This window comes from Humulus lupulus, chromosome 4 (assembly GCF_963169125.1).
Source record: "Humulus lupulus chromosome 4, drHumLupu1.1, whole genome shotgun sequence".
NCBI lineage: Eukaryota > Viridiplantae > Streptophyta > Magnoliopsida > Rosales > Cannabaceae > Humulus > Humulus lupulus.
The window spans coordinates 99,119,563-99,135,248 of NC_084796.1; positions in this window are offsets into that span (position 1 = coordinate 99,119,563).

Below are 15,686 nucleotides of genomic sequence, written 5' to 3' on the forward strand. Positions count from 1 at the left end.
AGTATGTATGTTAATATTAAATGAGTATGTAAGAAAACTATGTATGCATGATAAGAACGTTAAGTATGTTAAGAATGTTATGTATGTTACCAGTTAAGACTTATGTATGCTTTGGGATCTTCTGTGTGCAGGTGTGATTTCAGAATATGAATTTTGGTGATGAGCCATGACCATAAGTTTGCCAGAACGTTCGAACGTTCTTAAATTGTATGCTAGGGTTCGGTTTCACCATAATCCTATTCTTGGTTGGTTATCTACCTAGTTACACTTGGTTTATGTTCTTGCTCCGTTTATGTGGTTATGTTTGTTAAGTTGTTCTTACTAAGCGTTTTGCTTACCTAGTTGTTTTGTGTTGTAGGTAAGCTCAAAGGCAAAGTGGATCAATGAGCGTTGGAGTTTATCTACTACATACGAAACGACCTTTTTGGAATTTTATGTTTTTGCGACTAGAACACATATGATAATTAAGAATTTATGTTGGGCTTGTTGAATGTTTTTAAATTATGACACTATAATTCACTTTTCAGTATGTGCATACTTCCAAACTATTGCATGTTTTGAAAAGTCTTTTTTATATGGATTTTCAGTTACCTTACTTTTAGCAAACAATTATGTTTTTCCACAAATTATGTTAAGAAATTTTACGGGACGTTACATAAACTCTCTCTATATTATTCAAAACATAATTAATATTTATTTTAAGATAAAAAATTTCAAGATAAAACTAGACAGTTAAATAATTACTTATTTCACAATTAATCAATTGCAGATAATTATCACATAATTGTTCCTTGCCCTGAAAAATTAATTCCTTTGCAATTTAGTCATTCTCTCTACAAATTTTCCTTATGACATCATTAGCCTTGACAGTGTAGGACATAGGTGACTTGGGGATCATGGACCTATAATACGAAGCTTCAACAAACTATGGATATCATTACCCTTGACAGTGTAGGACTATGTAGGACAGAGGTGACCTGGGGACCATGGGCTTATAATCTAATAATCTTATTTAGTAATTCCATGATTACTCAACTATAAATATGGAATTTCGGCTTAAGTATTTATAGAATTATGTTTAGTGAGTTTTCTATTGTAGTCCATTGATATAATCCATGAATGTAGTTTTTTCCTCCATTTATTAGTTTGTTAATTAAATCTGGTGAAAATTACCATTTTACCCATCTAATTACACATTGATCCTTCAGTACCATTAATTCAGTAGCAAATATTAAATCTATAATTAAACTATATGTTTGAGTTCAATAACTATCCAGTTTTAGAATTAACCCTAAAGGAGACCAATATTAGATCTATTAGGAAAGTATGGATTCCATTATTGTAAATTATGTTCCCAACCATCCATGATATTGAATCTCCAAATCTGTAGCGAACCTAATTTTTTTTATTATTTTGTGTACTTTAAAAAAAAATTATAATTGTTAAGTGTTATTTGTATTTGAATTGTGTGGTAGAAAATAAGTGATTTGTATTTTGTTAATTGATTTATTTAATTTATTATAAATGTGTGTTCTTGAGATTTGGTTGTTTTCACCAAGGTGCATGGTTAGTAGAAATTCACTCATGCATTATTTAATTTATAAGTATTTTATCTAATTAAGAAAAAAGAAAAGTTAGGAGAATGTTCTAGAGACCAGTGTTCATATTTAAAGAAAAAAGGAAACAAATAGTGTAGAGGGAGAGAGTGAGCTCACGACAGCCACAAAGGGAAAGTAAATTTGATTTCCTAATTATTTTATTTAGTTCCTTTGTTATCCCCAAAATTTTAGTTCAATGACATGGCAATCAGTAGTGACACGATGTAATGCATGGCCATCAAGTGGCACAATAATGGTTAATGAACATATTGGCCAAGGGAAGTGTAAGGGTTAGAAGATGGCCTATAGAGTCGTCATTTCACTGGTTGAAAGAACATTGGCCAAAAAGATTGTTTTATCTGGTAAGGAGGTGATTTACCGTACCAGGTAGGAATTTACCTTGGCAGGGAGTGATTCACCCGACTAGGTATGAATTTACCTAGTTAAGGAGTGTCTTACCCGACCAGCAACCTCAGAAGGGAGATTTACCTGACCAGCTACATCAGAAGGAAGATTTAGCCAACCGAGTATGTCAGAGTCTCAAGAGTTAGCTGTCTAGTGACTTTTTTACAAATCTCAGTAACAATTACAACCTGAATTGCCCTTAACTACTGCGCGAATCTCTCAGATATCCCGAAGTTGGAGCCACATTGTTGTAATTTGAATTTTTTTATTATTTTATTTAAAATTCATTAAAACATCTAAGGATTCAGTCAAAAGGAAAGATATTTCATGTACGATCCATGATTTTATAAATAAAGGGCTCATGGCATCATTGGGGGGGGGGGGGGGGGGGGACCTTTTGAAACTTTCACTGGGAGAATTCTTGAGACATTTTTTCAGAGAACTTAGAGAGAGAAACATTGTATTTTTTGACTTATTCTTAAGAAACTCAGTTGGCTCAAGTTCATCTAATCTTAATTATAAGTTCATATATTACAACTCAAAGTGGATTAGGCTATTACAAATAAATTGGGGCTGAACCACTATAAAATTGGTCGTGTCGTTTTATTTTTTGTTCAAGGCTATTAGGATTATTTTTGTTTTTGCGTCTACTCCCAGTTGGCCAAAATTATGGTCAACATTTTTGGTGCTTTCATTGAGAGCCTAAATAAAAGAAACACATTACCATCCTACCATTATGGTGCCCAAGAAGCCCAATGTATCAACTACAAAAGGAACTGTTAGACCACAAAATGAACTGTTAGGCCACAAGGTCCAACACTTGAGGACCCTGACACTGAGCCTAGGGTCACTCTCGAGGAGATAACCCTGGAGGTCGAACAACTCCAAGAAGCAATGGGGGTTTTTCAGGAAAATATGATGTAATTCAAAGCCCGGCAGGAGTCTTTCGCTGAAGAAATGGCCAGGCGGAAGGCTGCGTTTGAGCAGCAAAAGCGGGATATGGATGCCAGAAGCGAAGAGATCAGACGACGGCATGAGGAAGCTGACAGATGACATTGCGAGGAAGCATTCGCTCTAAAAGTGGCTACCCTGTTGGTCCAAGCCAATACTCAAGCCAAAACACGAACTGTTTCCCAGGGAGCAAAAATGACAATGCTGGTCAGAAGTCCCCTGCTAGGATGACGAACTCTCGAGGACTTGATCAAAGTCGAAGTAATTAGACTGGTCAGGTAGATGATGGCACCCACTATAGAATTGGGTCAAAGAGAGAATTCTAGAACTCCTACGAGAAGCCACCGGTCGGAAACTTCCCGATCAAGAAGTTACTGGTCGGGTAGTAAGAAAACCCCGCCCAGGAATAACCAGACAAGAGCTCCTCGAGATAAGAAAACTCCCCAATACAATGACAGATATGGTCGAAATGAGGCTGGCATTCATCAAACCGGATGGTCAAAGGAAAAAGAGGACAATGACCAATGAGAAGGAGGAGAAGATCGCCCAGTTCTTCTTGAAAAACTACTACTACATCTCGACAGCAGCATAGTGGAAAAGAACTAGTCCCACACAATAAACTATCTGATAAGGAAAATTAAAAAATTACAGCATTCAACTGGTTAAGAGGACATGCTTCCCGGAGAGATGTACAATCAATGAGCTTATAAATAAAGGACTCATCGCATCATTGGGGGGGGGGGGGGGGGGGGAACTTTTTGAAACTTCGACTAGGAGAATTCTTGAGAGATTTTTTCAGAGAACTTAGAGAGAGAAACATTGTATTTTTCGACTTATTCTTAAGAAACTAAGATGGCTTAGCTTCATCTGATCTTAAGTATAAGTTCATATATTACAACTCAAAGTGGATTAGGCTATACCAATAGACTGGGTCTGAACCACTATGAAATTGGTCGTGTCGTTTTATTTTCTGTTCAAGGCTATTAGGATTATTGTCATTTTTGCATCTATTCGCAGTTGGACAGAATCATGGTCAACATCCTTGATGGGTCAAATGTTTTTATTGCCTTGATTTGGGAGTGAGAAATTAGGAAATAACGAAGGAGTGATTTGGGTAATTTGTTCTAGGTTTCATTGGGGTTGGATAAGTAGGGGAAAAAGTGAGCTCTTGGCTCACTTGTGCATTGTGGCCGACGGCTAGAAAGAGAAAGTGAGTGAGAGGAGAGTGCATGAGTTAGAGAAAGAAGGAAAGAAAGAAATAAACAAAGAAAGAATGAAAGAAAGAAAGAGAGGAAGAAAGAGCTCGTGGAGGAGGGAAAAGAGAGAAAGTAAGAGGAGGAAAGGGATTTCGAAAATCCTAGGTTAATGTTCTAGTACTCATGTTATTTTTTTTTCTTTTTCATCTTTCTCTCCATCTAAGCTCTAAGCAATAGCATGTCTTTCTTGTGTTTTGTCCTAACATAGGTCTTGAAGTGCCAAAAGGTTGATCAAATTTGTGGGTTCTTTATTACTATCAAATGAGGTAGTGGATCTCTAGTCTTATTGTTGTTTTATTGTTATTTTAATTCTTGTTATGTTTTAATGGTTGTTCATTGTGAGAAGACATTATTATGATATTGTTGGGAATTGTTCACTTAAAGTAATTGTAGTAGGCAATGGTTTTATAAAATAAATGAATGAATTGAATTATTGTATATATGTAGCTTATGTGTTATATTATTACAAATAATATTAAGTAAATATCAGAACATTTCCAAGTTCATCTATGTGGTCTCAATCTCATATTGGTATGAGAGGAGCGAGATTTAGATAATGAACTTAAATAGTTCGCAGTAAAATAAAGTTATGGAATTTTTAGATTAATCACTGCTACTACGGTCCACTAGTATTTTGAATACATGTGACCTAGATTCAGGTTACTAGTGTAGTAGGACACTTTAGTGGAGGTACTTTGCATGCCGAGAGTATGTAGAACTGGAGCAGATGTGATTTAATAATACATGTTTAAATACCGTATCGTAGTATTATAAAACACATCAACTGTTGATCATATACAAACTGATCTTAATCACGAAGTTACTATGAACTCCTATATATGTCACTTGATCCTTTAATTCATGTGTTATGGTTTGTCAAAATGCTCAGGCTAGGAACTATTGTTTTGGGGACTCAATGATGTATATGGCTGGGGACATAGCTTAATAGATATGGAATCTATACCTTCTTATAGATTGAATGATGATTCCCTATCGGGTTGGCGTTTGGAATTGGAAAGGTTATTGACATCAGATTCATAATCAGATTACGAATTAACCTTCACTAGTAAGGTCAATGATACACTAGGAATCAAGATAAAATTAAAAAAAAAGGTAAAACGGTAATTTTATTCGCACTTAATTATGAATCATCAATAGATGATTATTTTGTATGTAATGATTATATCAACAGCCACTTTATGGTTACAATACAGTACTCAGTAAATATATGTCTTTAATTCTCAAGAGTTCAGTCTCATATTTATAGTGGAATAATCATGAGATTAATAAATATGATTATTGAATGAAAAAGTGTTGGTTGAATATCTTTTATTTATTGGTGTTTGGAATTATTGGTCCATCGGTCTCTAGGGCGGCTCTATAAACACTAATCAAGGTAAGAGTTGATACAGGGGTTAAACTGTGACTGGGCTATTTGAGAGAATATTTATTCTTTGGGATAAATGTGCAATTATGTAATAATTGAAGTTGCACAATTTATTATTGCATTTGTGCAATTTTTGAAATTGTGTGGAAATAGAGTAAATTGATTTTAATCAATAATTTTATTTAAGTGTGAATAAATAAATATGGATAGCCAAAATTCGTTTTGATTAATATATTTATTTAACTAATAATAAGATGATAGTAAAAATTAAAATTTTGAATTTTGAATTTTGAAATTTAAGTTGTTATCTTTTCCTTAAAAAGATGATACCTTATTTGGATATCTAATTATTAATCAATTAAATTAAAAACACATGAAAAAATCAAAATCTCATTTTTCAGGGATAGACCACACGCATAGGGCTTGAACTGCTCTATGTGTATGGCACATCTAATGTTATCAAATATTGTTTTTTTAATTTATGAATAGTACATTTTAAAAGGGATTTTAAAATGGAATGTTAGATTTTTGTCTATTATCATTGTTATTATTATAAAAGATAATTGATTTTATTATTATTATTATTATTATTATAATTACGGTAATAATGCTTATATATATTCTATATGATAGAAAATAGAAACAACAAGTCTTTATAAGCTTTTTAACAGAGAAGAAAAACTATCATCTTTTTCACAAAGAAAAAACCTTTTATGTCTAGCCTATAATCAAAAGTCTCATGTGTTGAGAATACATTTGATTCACAAAATTTATCCTTGTTCTCTATGTGCTCACCCACATCTTGAGGTGTAGAGAACGTCTTGGAAGATCTAGGTGTGAGTACTCTAGCAAGGATAGGAAGATCGAAACATATATGAAAAGATTCAAGGATTCTTGATAGGCTACAAGAGATAAATAATTTTGTATTATTTTCATATTCATATTATATATTGATTAACATATTGCATATTAAAAATCCTCATATAAAGTTGTTTATATGAAATTTTTTGTTGTATACCATTACAGCAATTTCTGTTGCTCACTAGGAACCGTTCCTAACAGATATATGCGATGTGTTATTTTGGAAAACTTGAGGGGTTGTTTTGATGGTGTATATTTGGCCTAGCACATGTTTTGGCCTCTTGTTGAATCTTTTCATTTGATAAACATGCTTATGGAATTGGGTTATGGTTATGATATATTAATAGTTAAATCCATGCTAGGGTCATATATGTGTTGTGTTTACATTTTGGGTAATCTAGGGTTCTTATGTATAGCACAAGTATTTGTTTTATGTATGTTCATTGTTTTGAAAATAGAAACAAGTTAGGGTTTCTTTTCTTTTACCATGTTTGGTTTTAATTCTCTTCTTATCTTGTTGTCAATTGGGATCTTAGAAATATGCTAGGATTTGCTTTGGGTTTTGGAAACAATAACAAAAAGAAATATGTATAGATTTCAGCCTAGGATTCTTTGTGACATGCTTTATTTTTTTTTTTATGTTACTTGTGATCTTAGAAGCATGCCAGGAATTTAATTATCTAGATTATGTTAGAATTTCTTTCTTGGGATGCATGAGTTGTAGAAACATGCTAGATGATGGTGTTAACATGATTAAATGTGTATTTTAGATAAATACTTTGTAACGCCCTACTACCTTAGAGGCGTTACTTAGTGAGTTTAAAATAGAAATCGTGCTTTTGGATTGACTCTACGCGGTTTCTAAAACCAAAAGTGTGAATAAACCAGAATCTAAGGCTGTACTCTTTGAAAATGTTTAGTTTCATTGAAAACGTTAAGTATCAAACATCTGGGATCCCAAAATAAGGTTTACAAAATATTTACAACTCAAAAATAGATTTACACCAAGTTAACTATCAAAAGAATGAGTTAATACAGCCATATACAAAAAACGCCCCCAACCAAAGCAGTCGGGCAATCCGAACATGTACGCGCCGCCCCCACGCTCTCCATACTCATGGCCGGTTGACTGACTCCTTGCTTTTACATGCCACACAGAGCACCCGTGAGCCGAAGCCCAGCAAGAAAACCCAAATAGTACATAACATATGCAAATAATATAGCTGACATAATCCACTGATAAATAGGAAAACCATCAGACTAAACAAGCACGGCCATGCCGCCCCAGAGGCCTTACCAAAGCTTGGGGTCTCAGTCCTCACCGCAAGGATAACTCATGTATCCCTTGGGTCCCACCCTGGCTATAAGCATCCCATGTGCTGAGTGTTACTTTTGGCCCCAAGGCCGTACCCGGCCTTCGCCGCTCTCGGCCTTAGTCGTTCATTTCATTATAATCGCACGTATAATACATTTTGAAATAACCATTCAAACATATAATAGTTCATCTAAGATTACACATTTACACATAATACAATCTAGGGCCATGCCCTGCAATCACAGTGTGGGCCCATGCCCTATTCTCGGGTGTTACGGTTTTCTTACCTGTATCCCGAGCTTTCCGATGCACCAAGGTCACAAGCACGGTCCTCTAGCACGATCCTTTCCGAAATCCTAGTCACAACACACATAAAACACTTTTAATACTAACCAAACCCAAAACCACTTCTCGGGACCAATCCCGCACTCTTGGGACTCCCAAATTCCTAAAACAAATCATTGGAAACATCCCCCGAACCCCCAGAGCAAAAGCTCAAATTTGCAAAATTTCAAGTCCTGAAAAAGGCGTAGCGCCGCGGCGCTACCCGCAAGGGCCGTGACGCCCAGAGAAGTCAGAAAGCCCCCCCTGACTGTAAACAGCCTCGCGCCGCGGCGCCTAAGAACAAGGCCGCGGCGCTCCTTCGCGAACCCAGAAAACTAGGTTTTTCCTCTGCATTTCCCCAAGCCAATACCCCTCCAATTCATCCCAAACAAATACTTAAACCCCAAAATAAAATCAAAACCTCATATGAACAATCTAACAACCTATAGATACTAGAATCAAGATCAAAACAACATCACACCCAAAAATCCACCCTTTGATTTCTAATTTCAGCAACTCAAACCAAAACCTTAAAAAGCTTAACTCATGCTTTAAATTCCTCAAATCAAAACAGAAACCAAACTTAAATGTGTATAAAATCCATACCTTAAGTGGAGAATTCACCCAAAAGCTTCCTTGATCTCCTCCTAGACTCCCACTTCAGCCCCCTCTACACTTCTTCTTCTTTTTCTTCTCTTCAATTTTTATCAAAACACCAAATGACCCAATGCCCAAACCGTGTACCCCCATATCCCAGCTGAAAGTTGTCTAATTCCCTTGCCAAAAGACCATTTTACCCCTTCCTAATAACCCTTCCTAACTAAACCTTCAAGGGCACTCAAGTCCTCTCACTTCTATTTTAATTCTACCACTTTCTATCTTAAAACTTGTTACTCAAAGCAGTTACAAACGGTTACACAAGTTACTCAATCGCCAAAACTATAACCATTAGTTCTCACTTCAACTTACGAAATTCCTAAAGTACCCCTAGGCTCCTCCCGAGCCGGGTATAAAAATCCCGTTGTGACTTTTAGACTAATTGGCTCACTAGGACCGTCTCGATGCGTGCATCCTGATAAAAACACCACACTCACATGGCACCAATCACATAATACAATTATCACAGTTATGCCCTAAAATGGCCAAATTACAATTATGCTCTTTTTAAGACAATCAGGTCTACATGCCTACTAATTCGCATAGTCATGCATCTCAAATAATCAAATAGTCATATAACGTGCATTAAATCATAATCATACATTAAACTCATTAAATTCACACACAAAATCCCATTATGCCCTCCAGGCACACTACTCCAGGCCCTTAAGCCTTAATACTGAATTTGGGGTCGTTACATACTTCTTATTGTATTTTTTTCTCATCTTTATTGTGATAATTAACCAATGATTTTGAAAATGCACAAGTTATGCCTCAAAATGTTATTTTAGAACTTACAAAAATAAAAGACATTTTATTTGACATTTTAATGGGATTTTTATCTAATTAAACACATGCAATTTTTTTTATATATATCATGTGAAACAAAATATGTTTTTTGTCCAATTATGTGATTTCAAACAAATAAAATGCTTGTTGGAATTTTTTAGTCTATTGGAAGATTTTTTTCTTAAATAAAATATGAAAAGCATGTGCTCAAATAAATTTCGCCTTGGACTTTTTGTGGAAAATGTGATTTTACGTACTTTAAATTATGGAATATTTTAATTAAAATAGTGCAATTTTTATTTGTAAAATAATTAACTAAATGGTATTATTTTTATGAGGCTAAGTATTTTATTTGAGTAAAATGCAAGCTAAGTTTTATGTTCAAATATATGTTATTTAATTAAGTGCATTGTTCTTGTTTTGTAGCCATTAAGGATTACTCAATAGAATTGGGGTTATTATTTAAGATTTTATGTGAAATTATTGAATGTTTATAGAGTGGTGCAACATGTGCCATGTGTGCATGACCCATGCAAACTTGGGGTATGTTTGTTTGGCATGTGTAATCTTACTTCATATTAAGACGAACATTTGAATGTGATTCTAGGCTCGTTTTGAAGCACTCACACTTATTTTTGCTTGGGTTTGAGGTAAGGAAGTTAGCTAGAATCTCTATGCATTATGTTATGAAAAGTATGAGGTAATATGTTGTAATAGCTATTATGCTATGAAAAGTATGAGCTATGGTAATCTATTGTATTATGAAAATGTATGAGCTATTATGTTATGATATGAGTTGTTTGTATATCTGTTTGTATGTTGTTTGAAAACCAGTAGGTTGTTAGCATATTGAACGTGACATAACAAAGGAGTTACAAAGGATATGACATAACTCATAGGGCACACGTGCCAAGGTTATTTGAGGACCAGACTTTCCCTTTATTGCATAGAGGAGGATTCTTTTGTTTATGCTTTATTGCTTCCCGGGTTGCCATGATTACATGAAGTATGATTATGCTTTTGCTATATGAAATTTTGTGATTATTATATGATTATGATTTGTTATGACATGCTTGGAGTATACAATATGAACGTTGACTGTTTTGTGTTTCTTGTAAATTGTTGTATTTTATTTGTACTTCCTTATTGGGCTTTTAGCTCACCCCCTTACTTTTCCTCTTTCAGGTAGGAATTAAGGTTTCTTCTTGGCACATATTGTGATGTGGGGAGTTCCAATGTCTAGGCATGTATGATGCGGGGTGACCATGAGTGATTAATAATCTAGAAGAATGCCAAGAAAGTTTATGAACTTTTATGTTATGGTTTATGTTTTCATTACATCACAGTGAAACTTTATATTTTATTTTATTTTTCAAGATTGTATAAAGACACTATATTTTTTTATTTTAAACTATTCAACCCAAATTTCATGTTTTGACAAAGACCCCACTGAACATTTTTTTCTAAAATAGTATGTTTTAATAAATATGAATTGGGCGACGTTTTTGACAAAGTGAATAGTTTAGGACATTCTTACAAAAACAAAAGTCACTAGCCTCATTATATTAAGATACCTTTAACAAGTGTATCAAAAGATAAAATAAGCACAAACAAGAGTTCATGACTACTGAGGATTTAGATTAATCTACAAATGATCATCTATTATGATAAGAATTAAATCTTTACGGCAAACAGTATGTTTATAAATGTAGTTAATTCATATCCGTCCTGTCATATATAATCTCTATTATATATATAGTACATTTAGCAAGATGTCTATCCACATCAATAAATCTGAATAAAGATAACTTGCATCCCATATGCTTAGTTGTTGACGCAGTATTTCGCCAACAGTGTATTAAGAAATAATAAGGTAGATTAGTGTTTAATAAACCGTAATGAAAAATAAATGATTTCACTCATGAACATATAACTTTTACGTGGTTCAGTGGTTAAAATCCACCTAGTCCATGAGTCTATATTATTGCTGTTTCTCTCTCTATTTTGGTAGAGTTTCAGTATTACAACATAATGGTACCTTTTCTGTCCAATATTCCCACTATTTATAAGGGAATTTCATGGACAGGTTTGGGTAACCGCATGAGTCAATCATGCTTTTACGTAATTATTACATTCAATACAATTAATTCTCATTTATATTGGGATATGATCTGATCACAAGGTAAGTGTATTCCTAATATTTGGATATTAAATATGACAGCTTGGTTATAAATATACGTATAAAGGGATCCTGAATCTCTGGGGATCCGCAGATATGAAATATACTAGAACTACCACGAGCTGGATATCTCCTCCAAGCTCGTGCTTCAACAACCTTCGTGACCATAGCTCAAGTTAAACCCGGGATGCCTAACTCCACGCATGACCACATAAAACTGGTGTTGTCCACGTAGATAATAAGAAGATATCATTCCCCTTGGTTATTTCTCCGTATATTTATTCGCCAGCTCCCGAGCTGAGTGAATGAACTCGGGCTAAAATTAGGGTACAACATTTGTCCCCCAAGCTCCTGCTCGTGTATGACATAGTAGGGGCTTTTAGACTTCCGTTACACAAAACAACGCCTGCCCACTACTCAAGTACTGGACACATGGTGTGCCGCGATTGGCGTCTATTCGGGTATCGAGGACTGCAATAATTGTCTTGTCGCCGTTTGGTCTATTTAATCTTGACCCTTGTATCTTGAACTAACCCAATTGGATGGCCCAAATTAATCTACACAATTTACGTATAAAAAGGATGGCCAGATTTCAAACTTCACCATCTTTCATTTAAATTTTTTCCTTTTCTGCACTTCCAAGCCTTTCTTCTTTCCTAGAAATCCCCAAAAACCGTTCATCGTACCCAGTCACTTAGAAGATTTCCAGGAGTTTCCTGTCATCGAGTCTACAACTTACCGTCAAAGAACACACTATAAGTATCTCATTTTTTGTTTTGTAAAGTTTCTTCCTCCTTTTTTTCAATGGAATTTCTGTTCTTCACAACGTTCATCTAAAACATTCATTATAGTTACTATTATGCTACTTCTAAACGTTCATAGAGAATAGGTCTTGACTTAGGTTCGGCGGGTGAATCCAAAAATGTTTTAGAAATAAGACATTCATAAAACTGGGAAATTTCTGGGTAAATCTGGGTAATCAATAATGGAGCATTAATTTCAAGAATACCCATTTGGGGATAAAGGAAATGAAGGGTTTTTAGGTTTAGAACCAGATAGCTTAGAGGTTACGTTTCTTGGGTGGTTTTGCACTAAACCGCCTCCCAAGGAAAGTAGTGGTTTGACATTCTGACACACGGATCCCTAAATATCAGGGGCCTGTTAGGAAACTAAGGCGCGTAGCCTAGAATACAGCGTCACATCATGCGATGGGGCTGAGGCTGACCTTAGCTCATATAACAAAAGTAAACCATTTCCCACTTCGTACTCTCGCATCACATTCTTAGATCATCTTAGGTCGCCTACTAATTAGGTCATCCAGTCATTAGGCGATCTGATGGCTCCTCAAAAGAAGAACGCCTCAAAGAAGAATGCCTCGAGCTCATCCTCCCAACAGAAGAACAAGGGGAAACAGATTTCCCCAGAATCTCCCATCCCGAACTTCAGTCCGGTGGTGGAGAAGGAGATCGCGGTCGATCCGAACACATACTTCGAGGCTGAGCGTATCATTTCCAAGATCAGGACTGAGGGGAGGGTTAACAAAATTATGTTGAGCCACAACATAGAGGTTGAAATCGGAACTCTCTTAGTTCAACCTGCGTACGAAGGGGAGCGAAGCTGCTCCCCTCTTCAAGACGACTTCGTAGCTTGGAGTGATGAACATCTGAAGGAGTGGGCCTTCCTCCACCTGGACTAGTATTTCACAGATTTTTTAAATTACATGAAGATGGCTCTATTTAAGCTCCCCCCAAATTCGTATAGACTTTTGGCGGGGCTGAAATATTTGTTCCTGAAACATGAGTGGGAGGTCCCCACTCCGGCAGACATTCTTTATTTCTTCTGCCTAAAGGCAAGCCCCGACCAGAAAGGATGTGGTGACAGATTCTACTACCTCACACGATTCCCTAACTCGGCCTCCGTCACTGAGCTTCCCAGTCATCCAAACGACTAAAAAGACTTGTTCTTAATGTCGAATAGATTCTAGAACTGCGAACACCACTACTTCAACCGACCTCGTAAGTCTTCTGTCCTTGGAAATTCATCTCGTGACTTTATATTCCTCTTAAGATATATATATTGTCTTAAATAAATTTGTTTCTCTTGCAGCCACATTTGCGAGGACGGGAAAGTCCGTGACCTTCGGGGGTCAATATGAGAAGCTATCTGGGCTTCCCCGCCATGAGAAGGACTACCGCCGGGTCGTGAATGACATCATGATTCTGGCTTGCTAGCTAATTAGCAAAGGCCAAACACTGGTCTTGAGGACCCAGGCTATCCTTCCGGCGATCCCTGAGCTCCCATCCTCTCAAGAGGCCTTTCTAATAATTGAGGGCGAGGAGGATAAAGAGGACGAGGTGCCTCTAGTGCGAAAAGGCAGGCTCCCGAGGTTGTCCGGGAACTCGACCTAGAGCGAGTTGCGTCAGGGGCAGTAGTCGGCCCCTCCTACCAAGGTAACCCATACCCCTTTGGGGACTTAGACAGGGTTGTTGTCGATTTTAGGTTAGTTCGTTTTAATCCAAATCAGCTCGTGCACCGGCATCCTTATATCTTAGATCGAAATATAACCTTGCTCTAGTGCATAGACCACCTAGTGGTACGCTATGACAGCAGTTATCCTAAGGGCAGAGTCATAGTAGATAACACTTTAAACTTTAGATCTGCCATTTTTGAAGAGTATGGGAGCAACCACAGGACCTGACCTTCTCTACTCCAGGGTGCTTTTTCCCCTAGATTTAGATAGTATGTAGAGGAATCCAGCCTTAAGGAAGGACCCGAACTTAAACCCCTTAGGATCCTAGAAATATTAGTTGTAGAATCCCCCTCTCCTCCATTAGTTCCAAAGCCGAAGGTCATGATAATAGACTCCTCCCTCAGCCCGGAGGGTAGGATCTTTGTTTATTTTCTTTCTTTAAATATATTCTTGACAACTTTATTTGTGAAATAATTCCTTTTTGTTCTTTTTAGGCGAAGAAATGGAACAACCCGGAGCTCCTGACCTCCGAACTACTTTCTAAGCTAGGAAGGCCGGCTCGGGCCACGTCGTGAAGAGGCCTAGGATTACGAAAAAGACCCCCTACAACGGGAAACACCTCAAAATCCCTTGCCAAAAATAAGGAGATGGGCTCGACTCGGGAGTCAACTCCGACAGCTATGATCACTACCGAGCGACTTCCTCCTCAAGCTCAAGTGATATAAGCTGAGCCTCCAGCTCCCACTGTCCAAGCTCCCACCATTCGAAGTCCCTGAAGCCTTTAGGGGTATTATTTATGAGACTGCGAGTCATATGGTGGGGCACACCTATAGGCCAGCTTGAGGGATCTGAGGACCATCGAGGAGCGCAGCCCGAAGAATCTCATGGAATTAGATATGAGGATGAACCTCACTCTAAGTTGTCTTTCCTTGGTGAAAAATTTCTTTCTATTGTGATCACGAGTATATCCCTAACTTGTTTTGTTATTTTGCAGTCTGTCCTGGACTAGTATCGTAGCATAGTCCATGCTAGGGCTAGAAACAATGAGCTCTGGGCCGATCTGAGCACTGCCAACACTGCCCTGACTACCGCACAAGAGGGCGAGTAGACTGCTAAAGCTGCCTTGGCGGCTGCTCAGAAAAATGAGGATGATGCCAAGGCTGCTCTCATCTTATCCCAAGAAAGAGAGCATGCATCAAAGACTGCATTGTCTGCCCTCTAGGCTCAAACTGCACCACTTCAGGCTGAGGTTGATGAAGCCAAAACAAAACTGCTCGAGGTCGAGGCCATAGTCATAGAAGAAAAGGCAGCCTCATCATCGACTATGGAAGAGATTTTGTACAACTACCTGACCTTCAACCCAGATGGAAACTTCTCTTTCATGGGAGCTGAGTTATGGGATCCATACCTTGCAAGATTCAAGGCTCGACTCTTGCAAGAACCATCAGAGACTGGTGAGGCTTTCGGAGCAGTGGACGGAGATGGCGAGGAGGC